The sequence below is a fragment of the Mustela lutreola genome, chromosome 2 (genome assembly GCF_030435805.1).
Source record: "Mustela lutreola isolate mMusLut2 chromosome 2, mMusLut2.pri, whole genome shotgun sequence".
Classification (NCBI taxonomy): Eukaryota; Metazoa; Chordata; class Mammalia; order Carnivora; family Mustelidae; genus Mustela; species Mustela lutreola.
Genome location: NC_081291.1, coordinates 72578020 through 72601656, shown reverse-complemented (window position 1 = coordinate 72601656; position 23637 = coordinate 72578020). Strand labels below are relative to the sequence as shown.

Sequence of the window (23637 nt, the reverse complement as noted above, 5' to 3'; positions counted from 1 at the left end):
GGGAAAAGCTGTTTTCCCTGAGGGGAGGATTTTTGCTATAGGTTTTTGTTTGTTTGTTTTTGTTTTTTGGGTTTTTTTGCTTGTTTGTTTTTGTATATGGTTTTTATGATATTGAGGTATGTTCCCTCTACCCCTACATTGTGGAGAGTTTTTATTAAGAAAGGATGCTATATTTTGTCAAATGCTATATTTTGTCAAATGGCTTTTATTCTTTCTTTTATTAATGTGGTGTATCATGCTGACTGATTTGTGGATGTCAAACTACACCTACCACCCAGGAATAAATCCCACTTGGTCATCGTGAAAAATCCTTTTGATGTACCGTTGGTGTTGCAGAACCTGGAATGGATCCTGATGGAAGAACCAAGAGGCACTTGGAAACTTTGGAGGATGGGAGGTTTATTTAACACGGGTGGGCTCAGACAAGGTTGTTCTCCAAAGGTCTGAGCCCCGAGCCCAAGTAGGGAAGGGGATTTATACCCTTCTACTTCCACATACTTAGTACTTTGGTGTGTGTGGGAAGCGGGGTAGGAAAGAAGAACCCAGAAGGGCTTTGAGACAGGAACTGGAATTCCCTTTCTGGTTTGGTCAGCCATCTTAGAGTACAGTTTTTCCCTATCATTGGAACCAATTAGCTAGTATCTTGTTGAGAACTTTTGCATCCACGTTCATCAGGGATAATAGTCTTTAATTCTCCTTTTTGGTATAAATATAAAATGTAAGATATTATGTAAAATAAAATATGAATTATATAAATTATACAAATATATAAATATTATGTATTTATATATAACATATAAATATATATATTTATATTTCATCACTACTATGATGAAAATCCTTGAATACAGTTGACCCCCTTATCTATAGGTGATACATCCCAAAACTCCTCATGGATGCCTGAAATTGCAATTAGTACCTAAACTTTACTGTTTTTTCCTATATATACAAAGGTATTATAAAGTTTACTTTATAAATTAGGCACAGTAGGAGATTAACAATAATAAAAGAGAAAAATTATAACAATATACTCTAAAGTTATGTAATGTGGTTTCTCTCTCTCTCTCAAAATCTCTTATTGTACCTCACCCTTGTACTTCTTGTGATTATGTGAGATGATAAAATGTATACATAAAATGTGAGGTGAATGATGTAGGCATTGTGATGTAGTGTTAGGCTACTACTGGCCTTCAGACAATATGTCCCAAGGATGATCATCATCAGCTTCTTGACCGTGGTTGACTGCGAGTAAGTATAACTGTAGAACATGAAACTATGGATAAGGGGGACTACTGTCAAAATTTTCAGCACACCATTTTGATTATTTCCTTGGGATAAATTCTTAAACCTGGTTTTCAGTTTTTGAATAATATAGAATAAGCACCTACCCATCACTCCTACTGTACATGACTATGAAAGTTGAACACAGTGCATAAGATAGTTATTTGAGGACTTCAAAAAGTAAATAACAGCAGGCTGACTGGGGCAGAACTCAGAAACAAACGACCATCAATTTGGTAAGGAGTTTATTTTCTTTTCTCCTGCAATATCTCCCAGTCAAACTCAACGTAGCCAGAAACTCAGAAGTGAGCCCTGTGGCACAGAAAAGCTTCAGAAGAATTTTTTTTTTTTTTTTTTTTTTTGCTTGAGAAGTTGGAAAGCTAAACACACACACACACAGAGCTGGGGGTGAGGAAGAGGGAGAAAGAAAGAAATCCAGAAATCCTCCTGGATAATCTTCCCTTTTTTTCTCTCACACCATAGCCCCCAGGTAATCCTGTCAAGTGCTGCAGTATTTGACTTTGATACTAAATGATGCGGCCAACCCCTGTTGATTTTTTATCTCTATCTTCCCAGCATTTGGCCTGAATGCAGAGCCAGTGATAGAAGTGTGTGGTTGAGTATTAGAACTACATTTCCAGTTTTCTGGCCAGAAGACTGAAAAGAAGAGCTCTAAGAAATCAGAAAATACCAGGGAAACTACAGATATGGAATAGCTCAGAAAAGCAAATGTTAATGAGATGAGCTGTTATAAACAGTTGTTTATGAACTTCAGCGCTCTCATCTGAGCCTTGACTTGTGCATGATATCACAAATAGCATATTAAAGATTTTGACAGCTAAAGTAATGGATAGATTACCTGGATAGAGTACACTGACAATGCTGGGTTCCAGACTGGGTGATACACATTCATGACAGACAAGAAGAGCATTACAAGGATTTTGACAACTAAACTGATACTGAAAACACAGCTTCCAGTTGAAACTATTAGCCTAAACCCAATCAGATCTATTGCCTGCTAAAACAAAAACATTAGCTCTGGGGAAAAGCAAAAACATTAGCACTCTCCAAAGGATTTGAACGAGATTCAGAGTATCAAAATATAATACTTAAAATGTCTGGATGATGTGGGAAACAGAGGCAGAAGAAAAGTTACTAAATTTCCTTGCTCTGGAGAGCCCACTGACAAGTCCTTGAAACAGGCAGAGTGACATTCCTCAAGGGACTCAACTGCCTCCACCTTAACACTTTGCTAAGCACAAAAGGCAATCCTAGCCTGAATGTCCCCCTGTCCCCTAATCAAGATCCTGTAAGTCTACTTTAATATATAAAAATTCCTTTAGAAAGTTCCTTTATCTCTGTACACTCCAAGATACATGCTGGCAATCATCCCCAAGCATATGGCCCACTGATATATATCTGAAGGGTCTCGTGACTAATGTTTTATTAAACAGTAATAAATGACCTTTTCCCAACAACAGCTGGCCCCTCAACATCCTGGAAACCTTGCTTTCAAAATTCCTTAGAGACTTAGGCTATTCCTGACCGCCTCCTAACTTGCAAGTATATAATGGACCACTCCTCATAATCCCAGAGCAGCAGCTCTTTCTGCCCATGGATCTGATGAAGTTCTAGAACCTAGGTGAGGTTTGGTGGGCTGAGGTCCGGAGCCGATGACCAAGAAAGAATTCTTGAGACATCTTTGGTGCAAAATGGTGGTTTATTAAAGCACGGGGACAGGACCCGTGGGCAGGAAGAGCTGCTGCCCCGGGTTGTGAGGGATGGCAGGTTATGTACCCTGCTGTTGGGGGAAGGTGAGGGGAAGGGAGGTGTCAGTGGAGTTTTCATATGCTAAAGAGGGCCTACAAGGTGCCAGGATGTTCCAGGCCTGCCGGAGGCCTTGCCCTTGCTGCTGGATCAATGTTGTCTTTAGACCAGCCATTAACATTAAGATCTTTGGGAGACTTTTTGGTGGGGTCTCACAATCCTGCTATCAATCGTCTTTGTTAGTGAGATTTAGGACATTTGTAAGCCAAGGGAGACTCCTGTCTAGCAGGATTGTGAGCTCTGCAAGTTAACTATTTGCTTATTGTTCATGGCAGTCAGGGCTGCCTGAGGGATGCTACACTTATGGAGGGGAAAGGGTGAAGAGGGGGTGCAAGGTGCCAGCTCTTGCTTTGTCCTCAGCCAGCCTCCTGCTCCCTCATCAGATCCTGTCCCCGTGCTTTAAGAAACCACCATTTTGCACCAAGATGTCTCAAGAATTCTTTTAAGCTTGGTTGTCAGCTCTGGACTCCACCCCACTGAACCTTACTTATATTCTAAAACTTCATCAAGAATACAGTCCAAAATTACTCAGCATATGAAGAACCACAAAAATTTCAACTTGTGAGGAGGACAATCAACAGATGCTGATGCATAGAAAAAAAAAATGACAGAATTATCTGACAAAGACGTTAAGTCAGCCATTATAAAATTACTCAAGCAATTGTGAGCACTTTGAAACAAAATCTAAAAATAGAAAGTCTCAGCAAAGAAACAGAGTACATAGGAAAGATTAGGTGTAAATTTTGTAAAGAAAATTACAACAACAACAGTAAAAAACTGTCTGGATGTACTCAATAGCAAATAGAGGGAGGAGAGGGTCAATGAGCTTTGGCTAAATTCTATTGATCTATGTTAATCTGAAAAACAAAAAAGATTTGGGAAAAAGATAAACAAACCACAGGAACTGTGAATATTTTTTTAAAAGTCTAACAGAAAGATCAGAAATTAATTGGAAAAGAAAAAGAATAGATAACCAATGAAACTAAAGGCCAGTATTTTTAAAAGATTAATACAATTAACAAGCATTTAGCAGGACTGAAAAGCAAAATGAAAAGACACAAATTACCAGTATTAGTGATCAGGAAGCAGAAGGCAAGCTGAGGACAAAGCACAAGCTGACACCCTGCAAACCCTGTGACATTCTTCCCAGAAGCTTCCAACTATCTTCCTGTTAATACCTTGCTGAAGGAAAAAACAACCTTAAACTGACAATGGCAAGGCCTCTGGGATCTCTTAGGTCCTTTTTAGCATATGAAAGTTCTTCTGAAAACCTTCCTTTTTCTTATCTCCCCTTACCCCCAAGAATATAATCAGTAACCCCTCACAATCCTGGTGCAACCCTTCTTTCTACCCATGGGTCCTGTCCTCATGCATTAATAAAACCACCTTTTTGCACCAAAGATGTCTCAAGAATTCTTTCTTGGTCATCTGCGCCAGACCTTACCCCACCGAACCTCACTTATATTCCAAAACCACATCACTAGGAATGAATTTAAAAGGGTCACTCTAGACTTTACAAGCTTTAAAAGGACTACTACAAGCTGCCCTAAACACGTATTGAAAAATTTAGATAAAATGTACCAATTCCTCAAAATCCACAATCAAACCTCACCTAAGATAAAATAGAGAACCGGTATTGTCCTATAACCATTAAATAAATTGAAATTAGGGGCACCTGGGTGGCTCAGTGGGTTAAAGCCTCTGCTTTTGGGGGTGCCTGGGTGGCTCAGTGGTTTGGGTTGCTGCCTTCGGCTCGGGTCATGATCTCAGGGTCCTGGGATCGAGCCCTGCATGGGGCTCTCTGCTCCGCAGGAAGCCTGCTTCTCTCTCTCTCTCTCTCTCTCTGCCTGCCTCTCTGCCTACTTGTGATCTCTGTCTGTCAAATAAATGAATAAAATCTTTAAAAAAAAAAAAAGCCTCTGCTTTTGGCTCAGGTCACGCTCCCAGGGTCCTGGGTTCGAGCCCCGCATTGGGAGCTCTGCTCAGCAGGGATCCTGCTTCCCCTCCTCTCTCTCTCTGCCTGCCTCTCTGCCTACTTGTGATCTCTGTCAAATAAATAAATAAAATCTTAAAAAAAAAAGAAAGAAATTGAACTTATAGCTAAAATCTTTCCAAAAAATAAATCAACAGATACAGATGGTTTCATGGGCAAATTCAACCAAATATCAATTCTGAGTAAGAGAAGGAAATATTTCCCAGAATTTTTTGAATCCAGCATTACCCTGATACAATGGACAAAGACAGTACAAAAATGAACGTACATGTGTAAGGACCTATTTAGCCAGAGCACTTCCATCCAGGTTAAACAATAATTTTATTGTTTAAAACTTAACTGTCCCTGCTCCCCTTCCCCCAGGGGACTTACTTAAAAACAAGTCCCAGAAACCAGCCCCAGGTAACAAAGCCCAAATACAAGGGTGGGTCAGGCCAGGTGGAGACATCCAATCAGTGGGGAGATGTATACTGTCTCCCTAGTTATCAAGGAGTATGGGCCCCCCTCTTTGGGCACCTTTTGGGTGCCAATTCTGACCAAGGTGATAGGCTGACTCAAATGTGTACTATAGGGTAAATTGTAATTCAATTGGTCACTTATGTGTGACCTAGCATGACTGTGCTACAATTTCACTGGTGTGTTACAATTTCACTGGCCACCTGTGCATGGCCAGGCCCAACCTCATGGCCTTTGCCCTTAAAAGCTAGTCTGTGAAAAAGAGAAACCAGAACGTTCGGTCTGATTCTTGATGCTTGGTGTGGAATAAAGCTTTGCTTCACCTTTGCTTTCTATCAGTATCACTCCTTTAATCACAGACCCATTATGGTGGACCTAACACACACTAACATTGTTCATGAAAGTAGATACAAAAATGCTCAAGAAAATATTCGCAAATTATGAAAAACAATATATAAAAAGGATAATACACAGTGATAAAGTGGGGTTTGGTTTGGGAATGCAAGCTGACTCGATATTCAGAAATTGATCCCTGTAATTCACTATCAGTAGTCTAAAGAAAAAACACTCCATATGATCAAATCAATAGATGCAAAAAAGACATTTTGACGAATTCCAACAGTCATTCTGATAAGAACAAAAGCAAGAGAAATGTAGAAAAAATTAAATTTCCTTAAAATTTGCAGCCCAGTGATAAATACCTGAGACTTGCAGAGTGTGACATTCCTCAAGGAACTCAGTGTGGTCTTAATGTTGATGTTTTGCGAGAGACAAAGGAAACCTTAGCTTGGTAACCGCCAGACCTCCAGGATCCTGTAAGTCATCTTTAATAAATGAAAATCCCTTTAGAGAATTCTGTTATCTCTACCCCTACCCAACTTAAAAAGTGTATAATCAGTTGCTCTGTGCAATCACAGTGTGGCTCTTCCTGCCCTGGGTCCTATCTCTGTGCCATAGTAAAAGGCATCTTTTTTGCACCAAAAACTTCTCAAAGAATTCTTTCTTGACCATTCACTCTGTGGCCCCACATCACATTCCTGATAAGAATTCTCAAAAAAGAATAGAAGGTATGATATTGGAATTTATAGCAAAATATATATTAGGTCCTAGTTCCAAGCAGAGCTCCTAAAACCCTTGGAATTTTCCTGTGATAAGAGCAGGGGTCTCTTAATATGTTAATGAGATTGATGAAGTTCTAGAGCCTAGGTGAGATTCAGTGGACTGAGGTCCGGAGCCGATGACCAAGAAAAGAAATTTTAAAAATATTTTATTTATTTATTTGACAGAGAGAGAGAGAGAGAGAGCACAAGTAGGCAGAGGCAGGTGTGGGGGGGGGGAGCAGGCTCCCCACCAAGCAGAGAGCCCAATGCGGGGCTCCATCCCAGGACCCTGGGATCATGACCTATTTAGGACCTATTTAGCCAGAGCATTTCCAAAGCCAAAGGCAGAGGCTTTAACCCACTGAGCCAATTCTTGAGATATCTTTGGTGCAAAATGGTGGTTTATTAGAGCATGGGGGAAAGGACCCATGGGCAGGAAGAGCTGCTGCTCCGGGGTGTGAGAGATGGCAAGTTAGGAAGATGAGAGGAAGGGAAGTTTCAAAGGAACTTTCTTATGCTAAAGAGGGCCTACAAGGTGCCTGGATACTGCAGGCCTTTGCAGCTTGATCAGTGTTGTCTTTTGGCCATTCATTAACATCAAAATAGTTGGGAGATTCCTGGTGGGATGTCACAATCCTGCTATCAAGCGTCTTTGTTAGTGAGATTAGGTTCAGAGGAGATTTAACAATATTTACATTTCCTTCTACCTCAAGTTTTGTTTATGGAGGGAAGGGTGACATTAGGGTTTGAGGAAATGAGTTATTTGCCTCTGGAAATTGTGCTATTGATAAAGTAACTTCTTTGTAGATCTCTAGGACATTTGTAAACCAAGGGAGACTCAGGTCTTGTAGGATTGGGATTTCTGCAAGTTAACTATTTGTTTCTAGCTTATGGCAGTCAAGGGTGCCTGAGGAATGTCACACACATTACCTAGGGGAGCAGATAGAGAGGGGGGTGCAAGGTGCCAGCTTTTGCTTTGTCCTCAGCCAGCCTCCTGCTACCTCATCAAGATGACTTCTACATAGCACCTAAGGATAGGGGAGGTTGCTGGAAGGAGTACTTGGGAGCATCAGTCAATTTCTGGCATTGGCTCAGATCTTGATCTTCAGGTTCCTGGGATCAAAAGTTGTGGCTTGATCCCCGGTGCTATCACCAGGGCAGGACCCACAGGAGCCTCTGAGCTTAGCACAAAGTCTGCTTCTCCCATTCCCACTTCCCCTTCCCCAGATTGTACAGCTGTGTACTTGCTCTCCCTTACTCTCACTCTCTCTCTCAAATAAATAAAAATCTTAAAGAATAAAAAAAGTATTGAACTTTCAACCCCTACCCGCTTCCCCCATACCTCCTCGGAAGAGATAAAGGCCAGAAATTCAGTTCAAGCATCAATGACCAATGATTTAGTCAACATGCCCATGTAATTGATGTAGTTTTGGAATGTAGGTGAGGTTTGGTGGGGTGAAGTCCTGAGCCAAAGACCAAGAAAGAATTCTTGAGATGTCTTTGGTGGTTTTATTAAAGCATGGGGACAAGATCCATGGGTAGAAAGAAGTGATGAAGGAACTGAAGGCTGACTGAGGACAAAGAAAAAACTGACACCCTGCAACCTTCCCCTACCCCCACTCCTAGGTGGGACATTGTTGGGGTCCATTATCAAAGGAATGATACTGAGACAAAGTGAAAGTTATGCAAAGCATTATTCTATAACAAGCATTAAAAGTTAGACTGACCTGCCAGGGGAACGAGAGGGAGACAAAGTGAAAGTTATGTGAAGCTTTATTCTATGCCAAGCATTAGAAGTCAGACTGACCAGGCAGGGCCCCTTCCCACTATCTTAATGTTAATACCTTGCAACCCCCTTCCAATCTCACAGGCTGGTTTTATAGGGCATAACCACAGACCCAAGGTACGTGGTTTCTATTGTTAAGGCATTTACTCCTGGAATTGATACCCAGAACCTGTACCAGGAACTACAGGCGCGTTATTTCCAGAATGAAGTTCGTGGATGTAAACAACAATATGGCTACCTAGGCAATAGAAGTTGCTCTGGCTAAGCAGGCCCTAATAGTTAAACAGGTTTTAACATATGTGACAATGTGACAGTCTTTAGGAATATCCCAACTATCTTAATGTTAATACCTTGCTTGTCGGACTCCGGTAGGTTTTGCGGGCCGACAGGCACGAGGAGAGCGTCCGGGCCAGCCGGTGGCTCCCCTTGGGGCTGAGCGGGATGGCGAGTGTCGAGAGTCCAGGCGCATTAACGAACCACACCAGACTCGGGGGATCTGTCGAAGCAGGATCTCACTTTATTGAGCGGGGTTGCAGCTTATATTGGGTAGGGGATGGGAAATGAGGTCAGCGGGGAGAGAGCCTATGGGGTTTGGTTACGTAGTCAGTAACTGGGTAGGGTGTGTTGGGCGAGAGGAGGAAATATCAGAGATATGCGGAACCGAAACCGCCACGTTGGCGCCAATACTGCCACGGTGGCGCCTTTTCTAGCCGGAAGAGAAGGCAGGCCAGCGCCATCTTTGCTGTGCCCAACACTTGCTAGAGGGAAAAACCTTAACAATGACTAGGCCTTAAGGCATCCAGTATTTTACAGGTCTGGCCATCTTTAGCATATGAAAGTTCTATTGAAACCTCCCTTTTCCTTACCTCCCCCAACCCTTACATGAATAATCTGCCACCACTCAAAACCCCAGGACAGCAGCTTGTTTCTGCTCATGGGTACTGTCCCCTGTTTTAATAAACCATCATTCTGTACCAAAGATGTCTCAAGAATTATTTCTTGGCCATCCGCTCTGGACCTCAACCCATTGAACCTCACTTACATTCTAAAACTTCAGCAGAAGGGCTGCACCAGGATTGTGAGGGGTGACTGGTTATATACTTGGGAGTTGGGGGAGGTAAGGAAAAAAGGTGTCCAAAAGGACTTTCATATGCTAAAGACCTTCAGCATACTGGAGGCTTACTATTATCAAGATTGTTTTTCCCTTTAGCAAAGCATGAACATTAAAAGAGTTGGAAGTTTCCTGGAGGAACGTGGCACAGAATCCATGATGGGGAGAGGGGGTGTCAGCTTGTGCTTTGTCCTCAACTAGCCTTCTGCTTCCTCATCATAATAAAGTTTCATAACACCACAAAAGGTTTGGACTTAGAGGACTTCTGATTTGGTGAATATGAGGAGGGTTCTGAGAGAGTGGCATGCCTGGAGACATGGAAGCTTCACATCCCTTCCCACATACCCTACACATCTCTTCCATCTGGCTGTTCTGGAGTTAGATCCTTTTATAATAAACTGATAATCTAGTAAAATGTTTCTTTGAGTTCAGAGCTGCTCTAGCAAATTAGTCAAACCCGAGCAGGAGTTTGTTGCAATTTCCAATCTTTAGCCAGCTGGTCAGAAGTGCAGGTGATAACTTGATTTTGTGATTTGTGTCTGAAGTGGGACTGAGCCCAAGGGATCTGATGCTATCGCCACATAGACAGTGTTAGGATTGAGTTGAAATTTAAGATGCCCAGCTGGTGTTAGAGAATTTCTCAGTGGTGTAGAAAACACATCAGAATTAGGTGCAGAATCAGAAGAGAATCTCCTCAACCTGATAGAGGGTGCCTATAAAAAAAAAAAATCTACAACTAACATACTCATTAGTAAAAGGTAGAATAATTTCCTTCTAGCATTGGGAACAAGGCAAGGATGTCTACTCACCACCGCTAATCAAAATGTAAGCCTTAGCTAATGGAATTGGGAAAAAGAAACAAACAAACAAACAAACAAAAAACCCAAAAAACAAAACAAAAAAAAAACCCGCTTAAAAACCATATAGATTACAAAGAAAGAAATAGACAACATGATTTTCTGTGTAGTAAATTTCAAGGAAACATCAAATAATCTCCTAGAACTAGTAAGTGAGGTACGCAAGTTCGTAGGGTACTAGGTCAAGATACAAAAACTAGTCTTATTTCTAAACACAAAGAATGTATAATGGAAATCTAATATCAGTCAGATTCCCAGCAGGGTTTTTTGGTTAGTATAGACAAAACTATTCTAAATATTATAGAAAATAAATAAATTGGAAGAGCTAAAACACTTTTGATAAAGAAGACTATAGTTGGAAAAACTAGACTACTTGATTTTAAGGCTTAGTAATGAGAGTATGATACTGAGGAAGAGATAGACACATCAATCAAAGAAACATAGATTAGATTGTAAGGGCCTATTCAGCCAGAGCAGCCCCACCCCATTTGAACTGCCAATTTGCTATAAAGCTTAAATTGACCTTGGCACCACCCCCCAGGGGAACTTACTTAAAAGCAAATCCTGGAAACCAGTCCCAGGTAACAAAGCCCAGATACAAAGGTGAAACATCCAATCAGTGGAGGGATGCATACTGTCTCTCTGGTTACCAAGGAGTATGGGCCCCACCCTTTGGGAGACTTTTGGGCACCAATCCCAATCAAGGTGTAATAGGCTGGTTCAAATGTCTACTAGGGTAAATTGTAACTCAATTGGTCACCTAGCATCACTGTGGAGTTTCCTGTGTGTGTTACAATCTCATTGGCTACCTGTGTATGGCCAGGCCCAACTGAAGAGGGAGTAGGAGGCTGGCAGAGGACAGAGCAAAAGCTGGTGCCTTAAGACCTCTCCACCCGCTCCCCTCCATAATATGTGTAGCATACATCAGACACCCCTGACTGCCATAAAACGATAAATAGTTAACTTGCAGAGATCACAGTCCTGCAAGGCAGGAGTCTCCCTTGGTTTGCAAATGTCCTTGAGATTTACAAAAAAGAAGTTACCTTATCAATAGCCCAATTTCCAAAGACACATAACTCAAGCCCTAACGTCACACTCCCCTCCATAAAAAACCAAAGGAGGCAGAGGTAGAAGGAAAAGTAAATAAAGTTAAATTTCTTCTAAATCTAAATCTCATTAACAAGGACGCTTGATAGCAGGTATGTAACATTCCACCAGGAGACTCCCAATTGTCTTTATGTTAATGCCTCATTAGAGGGAAAGTGGCCTTGGCTTGATAGTAACCAGGCCTTCAATATCCTGATAGTCTTCTTCACCCCAATAGCCCTGTAATGCCAAGTGCGTTGTACGCCCACCTTAAAAGACCACCAGAGACGCAAGTCAAAGCCAAACAGCAAGGGTCGTTTATTACGAGTTCGAACCCGGACCTCCACGCACTCGTTGCCAGTGACGCTGAGAGGTCTCAGGCAGAGTAAGTGCAGGGTTTTTATAAGCAGGTACAAACAAGTTTTGGGTGAGGTACAAACAAATTTAAAAAATCATACCTGGTGTTGGTTGACTGGTATTGGGAGCCCGGGCACGCCATCAAGCAAGCATTCAAACAGAAGCAAAAGTAGCTAGTTAGCCCGCGTGTTGAGCAAGCACTTTTACAGAAGCAGAAGTTGCCCCGTTGATAACACTTTCGGCCGCAAACAACTTTCAGGTGGAGTAAACAACTTTCGGGTGGAGTGAAGTTTGTCCAGGCCTTTCATTTCCCCCTCTCTCAAGTACCTGAGGATCCAATCTTGGATCCTCCATGGTCATGTATGCAGTTGTTGTCATGTAAGTCTAGGGGCTGATATTGCTGTCTTAAGACCAGAGTTTGCACTGTCTGGAGGCGTTGATTGACAAAAGCTACTAGGCGGTTTAAAATGCATGGTCCAAAAGTCAACAGGAGGAGTAAAATACAGATGGGTCCCAGCAAGGAAGAAATTAAGGTCTTGGGACGCCTGGGTGGCTCAGTTGGTTAAGCAGCTGCCTTCGGCTCAGGTCATGATCCCAGCATCCTGGGATCGAGTCCCACATCGGGCTCCTTGCTCAGCAGAGAGCCTGCTTCTCCCTCTGCCTCTGCCTGCCATTCTGTCTGCCTGTGCTCGCTCTCTTCCCTCTCTCTCTCTCTGATAAATAAATAAAATCTTTAAAAAAAAAAAAAAAAAAAAAAAAGAAATTAAGGTCTTTAGCCAAGGGGATGAAGCAAACCAGGACTGGAATAAACCCTCTGTTGCCTCTCACTCCTTTTCCCACTTTGCCAACCCTTCTCTCACCTTAGCCATAGAATCTTTAACTACCCCAGAGTGGTCAACATAAAAACAACATTGCTCCTTAAGGGCTGCACAGAGGCCCCCTTGTTGGAGGAATAGGAGATCTAACCCCCATCTATTTTGTAAGACTACTTCTGATAACGAGCTGACAGACTCTTGCAACTTTGAGATAGATAATTCTAGCTCCTGTATATCTGCATCTATGGCTTCTCACAAGTCCTGGTAGTGGTGTTGTTGCGAGATTAAGGCTAAAGTCCCAGTAGCCACAGTTCCTAGTCCTAATCCTAGAATAAGTGCAAGAGTCAGGCTCACAGGTTCTCGCTCAAACCTGTGCGATCCTCCCTCCCAGTCCTCATAGGGGTGATAAATTAGGCGAGGTACAAGATGCACCAGAACACATTAGTCATTAGTTCGGTTCAGTGCTGACAAATGGATGCATGGGTAAGTCCGGAGGCACAGGCCCACCAGGTATTTTGGGGTGGTATTAGATCTCATAACACAACTCGCAAGACTCTGTGGCACTAGGATTAGTATAGTTTAGAACTTGAAAGGCGTACTGAGCTAGTTGGGTTAAGCGGGTTTGGGTGTCTTTTGGCTTAGGGCCCGTGATTTCTACAGGCCGCTTTTCGGGGTTTGGGGTAGGGATGGTTAGCATGTGTGTAGGTGGTGCCGGCCTTGGTCTCTGGGGAGGCAAGGCGAGAACTGGATTGGGTCCTATAGCGGCTTTAGAGGTCTCTATAGAAAGTTTTATAGTGAACGTTAGACCATCGTCATATCATTCTTTATAGAATCTAAGGCCCCAAGTATGCCCCCTCACCCAGTTAAGTTGTCTTTTTCCCCACTCAGTAAAGGTTATTTTGAGTGGGTGGCACCACAGGTCTTTGCAGGCTGGGTTCTGTGTCCAGGGACTGCTCCTAGCGTGAGAATAATTTGCTGTCACGGTTATGTAGTCCCAGCTTGAAGTAGGTCTCCAGTAAGTGTCACCAGTGGTTTTGCAGCCCCAATTGCTCCTGTCCCATAGTTCCTTTACCATCAAGGCAGTAGCTGCTATCATTCGGAGGCACGATGGCCATCCAGCTGTTACTGAATCCAGCTTCTTAGACAGGTAAGCTACTGGCCGTCACCATGGACCCAGGTGTTGGGTCAAGATCGCCTTGGCTATGCCCCCGCTCTAAGTCCCGCCCTAAGGGGCGAGGAGGGGATCCACCTTTGCGCAAGGGGGTGGGGAGGGGGGCTGTCCTGCTGTACTACTGCTGCCAAGACTTTAATCATCTTTTCCATGGCCTTTAACTGCCTTTCTCCCGGTGCCTCTCGATTGTTAAAAACCTTCTGGGCGATCCTAAGTAGATCCTGGATCTGTTTCCCTTCTAAGTCCTCTAATTTCTGTAATTTTTTCCTAATGTCTGGGGCTGCCTGGTTCATAAAGGACATAACCAATGCTGCCTGATTCTCAGGAGCTTCAGAGTCCATGGGGGTAAACTGCCTAAAGGCTTCCATTAACCTTTCTAGAAATGCCGCTGGACTCTCTGTCTTATTCTATATGCACATATACTTTGGCCAAATTAGTGGGCTTGTGAGCAGCAGCCCGGAGACCCGCCATTAGAGTCTGGCGATAAATGAGTAGTTGTCCCCTATCTTCTGCCTCGTTGTGGTCCCAGCCATCCTGTGGGGGTCTGGTGAGAGGAAAAGCAGCGTTAATCAGGTCAGGGGCTGGCCATCATCTCCTGGGACCAACCTTCGGGCTTCCACCTGGATCCTTTCCCGTTCCTCTGTGGTGAACAGGATCCAGAGAAGTTGCTGACAGTCGTCCCAGGTGGGCGGATGGGTAAACGTTACACTGTCCAAAAGGCAATTAAGTCTCGGGGGTTATTAGAGAAGTGGGCATTTTGAGCTTTCCAATTATACAGATCACTAGTGGAAAAAGACCAATACTGGAGTCTAGTGTAACCAGTGTCATCAGGGGGGTCCTGTTTCCCTCGGGACAGCGCAATGGTGGAATTGGGGAGGTGTGGGTGCGCCCCCTCGTCCTGCCTGCTGGTCCTGTTACAAGGAGAACAGATTCTTATTGAACTTATGCAAATGACTGATTTCGAAGGAAGAAAGAATACAAACGGAGACCTTTTGGCTTCAGAGGGTTCAGATTGAAAGAGAAAAGTTGAATGCCTTGATTCATTTACAAATGAGCACTTTTACATCTCTATAAGTTACAGATAACATAGGAAAAAGTTTCCCTAGTCAGCAGAAGCAAACCACTGGAGAACCAGCAATAAGACAAAACATTAAGAGACACAACACTATAATCTTTTAGTTAATTTAGTCCCATGTTACAAATTCTGGTTTTCCGAATGCAGCTTTTACTTTTGTAAATTTTTTTTTACCCATTTTAGTTCCCATGATTTTAACATATCAAAGACTTGTATTTGTCCTGAAATTCTTCCCATATGAATTTCCTTTAAGGTAGAACTCCTCTTAGTCCATCCCATTTACAATTGCATCCCAAACCATAAGATACCTAGGAAAAACCTAACCAAAGAGACACAGAATCTATACTCAGAAAACTATAAAGTACTCATGAAAGAAATTGAGGAAGACACAAAGAAATGGAAAAATGTTCCATGCTCCTGGATTGGAAGAATAAATATTGTGAAAATGTCTATGCTACCTAAAGCAATCTACACTTTTAATGCAATTCCTATCAAAGTACCATCCATCATTTTCAAAGAAATGGAACAAATAATTCTAAAATTTATATGGAACCAGAAAAGACCTCGAATAGCCAAAGGGATATTGAAAAAGAAAGCCAACGTTGGTGGCATCACAATTCCAGACTTCAAGCTCTATTACAAAGCTGTCATCATCAAGACAGCATGGTACTGGCACAAAAACAGACACATAGATCAATGGAACAGAATAGAGAGCCCAGAAATAGACTCTCAACTCTATGGTCAACTAATCTTCGACAAAGCAGGAAAGAATGTCCAATGGAAAAAAAAACAGCCTCTTCAATAAATGGTGTTGGGAAAATTGGACAGACACATGCAGAAAAATGAAATTGGACCATTTCCTTACACTACACACAAAAATAGACTCAAAATGGATGAAGGACCTCAATGTGTGAAATGAATCCATCAAAATCCTGGAGGAGAACACAGACAGCAACCTCTTCGACCTCAGCCGCAGCAACATCTTCCTAGGAACATAGCCAAAGGCAAGGGAAGCAAGGGCAAAAATGAACTATTGGGATTTCATCAAGATCAAAAGCTTTTGCACAGCAAAGGAAACAGTTAACAAAATCAAAAGACAACTGACAGAATGGGAGAAGATATTTGCAAACGACCTATCAGATAAAGGACTAGTGTCCAAAATCTATAAAGAACTTAGCAAACTCAACACCCAAAGAACAAATAATCCGATCAAGAAATGGGCAGAGGACATGAACAGACATTTCTGCAAAGAAGACATCCAGATGGCCAACAGACACATGAAAAAGTGCTCCATATCACTCGGCATCAGGGAAATACAAATCAAAACCACAATGAGATATCACCTCACACCAGTCAGAATGGCTAAAATCAACAAGTCAGGAAATGACAGATGCTGGCGAGGATGTGGAGAAAGGGGAGCCCTCCTACACTGTTGGTGGGAATGCAAGCTGGTGCAGCCACTCTGGAAAACAGCATGGAGGTTCCTCAAAATGTTGAAAATAGAACTGCCCTATGACCCAGCAATTGCACTACTGGGTATTTACCCTAAAGATACAAACGTAGTGATCCAAAGGGGCATGTGCACCCGAATGTTTATAGCAGCAATGTCCACAATAGCCAAACTATGGAAAGAACCTAGATGTCTATTAACAGATGAATGGATCAAGAAGATGTGGTATATATACACAATGGAATGCTATGCAGCCATCAAAAGAAATGAAATCTTGCCATTTGCGATAACATGGACGGAACTAGAGCATATCATGCTTAGCAAAATAAGTCAAGCAGAGAAAGACAACTATCATATGATCTCCCTAATATGAGGAAGTGGTGAGGCAACATGGGGGCTTAAGTGGGTAGGAGAAGAATCAATGAAACAAGATGGGATTGGGAGGGAGACAAACCATAAGTGACTCTTAATCTTACAAAACAAACTGAGGGTTGCTGGGGGGAGGGGGGGTGGGAGAAGGGGGGGTGGGGTTATGGACATTGGGGAGGGTATGTGCTTTGGTAAGTGCTGTGAAGTGTGTAAACCTGGCGATTCACAGTCCTGTACCCTTGGGGATAAAAATACATGTTTATTAAAAAAAATAAAAATAAAAAATAAAAAAATTATATATTAAAAAAAAGGTGGAACTCCTTTTACAAGAGAGTCAAAACAATTACAAACAATAAAACTCAGAATAGATATGGTTAAATATCAAGTGATGACTCTTATGAAAACATTGAACTCTAGTAAATGTACTGATTGAACCTTTAGAGTAGCTATAGCATTTACCCAAATCTAACCCAAGGTTTATCATTGGTCTAAATCTTGTCAACAATTGCTAAAACCTTAGGAGGTTTTAAAACACATGCCTAAATATAATTAGGGATGTTAAACACCTGATAAAACAAAACATAGAAACTAGGTTTTCTGGGCAGGCAAAAAGATGACCATTTACATTTTCTTAACAGCAGATCAATTATTTTAAGAAAACTTTGTCCTTTTTAAACAGAGAGAAAACCAGCCTTTCTATATCAGTGTCTTTCTTTCCTTTTTAAGCGTGCAGTCTTAAGATAAGGGTTTTCTGGGTTTCCCACCCATCTAGCCAGGAGAGGAGGCGCTGGCTGTGCCACTGCTCCTCCTCCTGGTTGTCACAAACAAGAGGAGGGGGATCTTTCAGATGCTGTCCTGCTCCCGTCCCTTGCGGGAGCTTAGGAGCTAAGGTCTATCCGTATAATCCCTGGACCAGGCTACTCCCTGGAGTAGATGACCATTATGCCACATGATGCTCCACGAGACACAGGGTGCAGCCCACTCAGACTCCGTAGCCAAAGTGGTGGAGCCGTACAAACACATTCACACAGTCAAGCACTCTTCAGAATCAAACAGGTTGGACACCTACAGACACGATTACAATTACCACAGTTCACAATTCTGATGCCCTCGGGAGTGGGACTCGAACCCACAATCCCCGAGAGGCCCTGATGCCCTCGGGAGTGGGACTCGAATCTACAATCCCCGAGAGGTCCTGATGGGCAACGAGGGATGTCTCCGTCGGTGAAGACAGAATACAAAAACAGAGCACAGGAACAAGACTCACGAAAGACAAAACAGAGAGACAAAGCCGGCTCTCTTACTGATCGGTTCCAACGACCTGTTGACCGGTTGTCTGGTGGTCCTGAAGGGGGGGGGGTATCTCGGTGGAACCTCCAAATGTAATGCCGAGCGGGTTGTATGCTCACCTTAAAAGACCACCAGAGACGCAAGTCAAAGCCAAACAGCAAGGGTCGTTTATTACGAGTTCGAACCCGGACCTCCGCTCACTCGTTGCCAGTGACGCTGAGAGGTCTCAGACAGAGTAAGTGCAGGTTTTTATAAGCAGGTACAAACAAGTTTTGGGTGGGGTACAAACAAATTTAAAAAATCATACCTCGTGTTGGTTGATTGGTATTGGGAGCCCGGGCGCGCCATCAAGCAAGCATTCAAACAGAAGCGAAAGTAGCTAGTTAGCCCGCGTGTTGAGCAAGCACTTTTACAGAAGCAGAAGTTGCCCCATTGATAACACTTTCGGCCGCAAACAACTTTCGGGTGGAGTAAACAACTTTCAGGTGGAGTAAAGTTTGTCCAAGCCTTTCAGCCCTTCTGAACACCCCTTTGTTCTCACCTACCCAACTCCTGTGTATATAACCAGCCACTCCTCACAGGCCCTGGGCAGCAGCAGCTCTTCCTGCCCACGGGTCCTGTCCCCATGCTTTAATAAAGCACCATTTTGCACCAAAGATGTCTCAAGAATTCTTTCTTGGTCATCGGCTCCGGACCTCAGCCCACCGAACCTCACCTAGGTTCTAGAACTTCATCACAACCACATGGCCTTTGCTCTATAAAAGTTAGTCTGGAAAGCAGGGAGGGGTTGTCCTCTCTGGAAGGGCAGCCCCGACCGGTCTGACAGTCGGTTTGGTTCCTGATGGTTGGCGCGAAAATCAAGCTTTGCTTGACCTTCGCTTTGTATCAGTCTCTCTCCTTTAATCACGGACTCATTATTGGGGTACCCAATTTTGGGTTACCCAACAAGATAGTACAGGAAGAGAGTCTCATAAATATGCCCAACTGATTTTTTACAAGGACCCAAAGTAATTGTGGAGGCAAGGATTGTTTTTTTGTTTTGGGGGGTGTTTTTTTTCCTTTTTTTTTTTTTAAACAAATAGTGTTGGAAGAATTGAACATCCTCAGGTTAAAAAAAATAAACCTTGGGGCGCCTGGGTGGCTCAGTGGGTTAAGCCGCTGCCTTCAGCTCGGGTCATGATCTCAGGGTACTGGGATCGAGTCCCACATGGGCTCTCTGCTCAGCAGGGAGCCTGCTTCCCTCTCTCTCTCTGCCTGCCTCTCCATCTACTTGTGGTTTCTCTCTGTCAAATAAATAAATAAAATATTTAAAAATAAAATAAAATAAACCTTGATCTATACCTTATACTTTATACAAAAGTTAACTGAAATAATAAAGATTCAAATGTAAAACATTAAACTATAAAACTTTTAGAATAAAACATAGGACACAGTCTTCATGACTTAAACTTGGGTAAAGAGCTCTTAGACATGAAACCAAAGCATGACCCATAAAGGAAAATATTGATAAATTGGACTTCACTAAAATTTAAAATTTTGGTCTACAAATAACACTATTAAAAGAATGAAATAGAAGCTACAGACTGGTAGAAAATATTTACAAACCATATATTCAACAAAAGAATTATATCCAAAAGATATAAAGAACTCTCAAACTCAACAATAAAAAAAATTTTTTTTAATGAGCAAAAGACATGGACAGATATTTCATTGGTGATAATGTGCAGGTGAGTAAATGAGCACAACAAAAGATATTCAACACAATTGATCACTAACCATTTTATCTTTTTTTAAGATTTTACTTGACAGTTGACAAGTAGGCAGAGAGACAGGCAGAGAGAGAGGGGGAAGCAGGCTTCCCGCTGAGCAGAGAACCAGATGCAGGGCTCCACCCCAGGACCCTGAGACCAGGACCTGAGCCAAAAGCAGAGGATTAACCTACTGAGCCACTCAGGTGTTAGGTCCCCCCAATAATGGGTCCGTGATTAAAGGAGCAAGATTGATACAAAGCAAATGTGAAGCAAAGCTTTATTCCGCGCCAAGCATCAGGAATCAGACTGAATCAGACTGAACGTTCTGGGTCGTACCTCTTACAAGAGAGGGCAACCTCTCTCTGTTTCACAGACTAGCGTTTAAGGGCAAAGGCCATGAGGTTGGGCCTGGCCACACACAGGTGGCCAGTGAAATTGTAACACACAGAGAAAGCTGCACAGTCATGCTAGGTCACACATAAGTGACCAATTGAATTACAATTTACCCTATAGTAGACATTTGAATCAGCCTATCACCTTGGTCAGAATTGGCGCCCAAAAGGTGCCCAAAGCGGGGGGCCCATACTTCTTGGTAACTAGGGACAGTATGCATCTCCCCACTGATCGGAAGTCTCCACCTGGCCTGACCCACCCTTGTATTTGGGCTTTGTTACCTGGGGCTGGTTTCTGGGACTTGTTTTTAAGTAAGTCCCCTGGGGGAAGGGGAGCAGGGACAGTTAAGTTTTAAACAACAAAATTATTGTTTAACCTGGATGGAAGTGCTCTGGCTAAATAGGTCCTTACACAGGTGCCATTAAACATATTTTAAAACTCTCATGAGACTGATGATGGAGGAGAAGTCTAGCTAAAGACAAAGCACAAGCAACACCCAGCAAACTGCTCCCTGTCCCCCATTCCTGGATGGGATCCATGTAACATTCTTCTAGGATGCTCCCAACTATCTTTTTTTTTTTTTTTTTTTTTTAAGATTTCATTTATTTTTTTGACAGAGAGATCACAAGTAGCCAGAGAGGCAGGCAGAGAGAGGGAGAAAAGCAGGCTCCCTGCTGAGCAGAGAGCCCAATGCAGGGCTTGATCCCAGGACCCTGAGCCGAAAGCAGAGGCTTAACCCACTGAGTCACCCAGGTGCCCAGCTCCCAACTATCTTAACTTTAATGCTTTGCTAGAGGAAAAAATAACCTTAATTTGACAATGGCAAGGCCTCTCTGTAGGTCTTCCTTAGCATATGAAAGTTGTTTTGAAACCTCCCTTTCCTTACCTCCCCCAACTCCAAAGTATAAGATCAGTCACCCCTCACAATCTTGGTGCCCCTGCCCCTTCTGCCCACAGGTTCTGTCCCTGTGCTTCAATAAATCCACTTTTTTGTAATACTTTAATTGCTGTTGCCTTGGAGCCCCGACGTTCTTTCCTACATCAAGATTACACTACACATCTATCAGAAAATGAAAACAGGTAATGTAATTCTGAGCGTTACAAGAATGTGAAGCAATTGAAACTCATTGGGGAATGTAAACTGGTGGGAATGTAAATCTTGAAAATAGTAATACAGTTTATTAAGTAGTCAACCACATACCTACTGTATAACTCAGCAATCCACTAGAGGTGGATTGAACCGAAGACCTATGTTCACAAAATACCTGTACACAAATGTTTGTAGCAGCTCTGTTCATAATTGCCAAAAACTAAACAGCCCAAGTATCATTTAATTAGTGAATAAATAAACTACAGTGTATGTATACAATGGAATATGCTGCCAGCAATAAAAAGAAATTATTAATATATGCAACAACTTAAATGAGCCTGAAATGGATTGTGTTGAGTGAACTAAGATTGCATACTGTTGATGAAGTTTCAGAATATAGGTGAGGTTTGGTGGGGTGAGGTCTAGAGCTGATGACCAAGAAAGAATTCTTGAGACATCTTTGGTGCAAAATGGTGGTTTATTAAGGCACAGGGACAGGATCTGTGGGCGGGAAGAGCTGCTGTCTGGTGTTTGTGAGGGGTGGCAGGTTAAGTACCATGGAGTTAGGGGGAGGTAAGGAAAGAAGAGGTTTCAATAGAACTTTCATATGCTAAAGAGGATCTACAAGATATTGGATACCAGAGGCCTTGCCATTGCCTAGGCAGTTTTGCCCTCTAGCAAGGTATTGACATTAAGATGGGTGGGAGATTCCTAAAGAATGTCACATAAGTCTCACCCAGGAGTGGGGGTGAGGGAAGGTTGGAGGATGTCAGCTTCTGCTTTGTCCTCAGCCAGTCTTATGTTCCCTCATCACTGATCCAAGTAAGGACATTCTTGAAAAGACAAACTATAGGGATTAAAAAATAAATCAGTGGTTGCCAGGAATTATGGTGGGAAAAGGTGAACAAGGAAGAGCACCAGAGGTTTTTAATGTAACTTATCCTATTGGTGGTTAACTGAATCTACATATGTACAAAACTTATTGAACTCTACACCCCCCCAAATTTCCTAAACATGAATCTTTTGAGGGTCAAAGTACATACATATATGTCGTCTTTTTTTTTTTTTTTAAGATCTTATTTATTTGAGAGATTGAGAGGGAGCAAGAGGGGGGTGAGGGGCAGGGCTAAACAGGGAGCTCAATTTGGGGCTTGATCTCAGGACTCTGGGATTATGACCTTTGCTGAAGGGACACCTTTTCTTTTCTTTTCCTTTTTTTTTTTTTTTAAAAAGATTATTTATTTATTTATTTATTTATTTAACAGAGATCACAAGTAGGCAGAGAGACAAGCGAAGAGAGAGGAGGAAGCAGGCTCCCTGCTGAGCAGAGAGCCCTATGTGGGGCTTGATCCCAGGAACCCGAGATCATGACCTGAGCCGAAGACAGAGGCTTTAACACACTGAGCCACAGAGGCCCCTCTAGGTGAGCTTTTTAAAAGAGAGAAACAGAGAGGGATGGGGAGAGGTAGGGAGAGGTTGTATGTGTGTGTGTGTGTGTGTGAGAGAGATAGAGAGAGAGTGTGTGTGTGTGTGTGGCAATCGATCATTCAGGTTTAGTTTGTTTTGAGTTGAGTGTATCCATTTCAGGCTATATTGTTAAGTTCCTTTTTATATTATGAACTTCCTGTGCTTGTTCCTAAATAAGTATGGAATAAATCTGGTCATTCTATATTCAGGAATCAGGTAGATGATTTCTGCTGCTGGATATTTTGAACTGTGAGTGGGAAATAAAGGGTCCAATCAGGAACTCCTTAAATTTGTTATTCTTTCTCTTAGGATTTGCAGAGGCCTATGAAATACAACTTTATCTCTCATTGTGGCTGCCACAAAAATGCTATGTTAGGCCCTTGAAAATGTAAGATATAACTAATAGAAATGTCCAGGTGAAAGAAAGACCTATTTCCTATGGAAATGATCACATGAATAAGGGCCACAAGTAATCACTTGGGACCCCCAGACAAAATTTTAAAAAGGACCTTTTGTAAGTAGGCCTTGTCAGCCCTCTACCATGTTCCCTTGGACTCAAATACCATTTGTATGCATGTGATCCCCAGTGTGCTTTCACTCCCAGTGGCTAGCACCTGCCCACAGGCTGCTGGGGCCTCTCTGCACATGGATAGCTGCTAGTGCCAGGGAACTTTTTTCTGGGAACAAAAAAAAAAAATTATATTTATCAACAAAATGATTAGAGTTTTATAATGGAATCCACTTGTTCTGGTGGCTAGTGAGCCTGGTAGGAAAAGGAAGAGATTATCAGGGGCTTGTGAGTGAGTGTGTGTGTGTGTGTGTGTGTGTGTGTGTGTTTGGGGGCATTCTGGTGTTATTGAGAAACAATTGACATTCATCAGTGTATCCTTCATCCATCTATGAAGGCTTCCC

General features: G+C 42.5%; 1 pseudogene; it reads right to left on the bottom strand.

Annotated features, from left to right (window-relative positions):
- Window positions 1–14181, bottom strand: part of LOC131825545 (RNA cytosine C(5)-methyltransferase NSUN2-like) — a 37328-nt pseudogene extending 23147 nt beyond the window's left edge.
- Between the last annotated feature and the right edge of the window lie 9456 nt (window positions 14182–23637).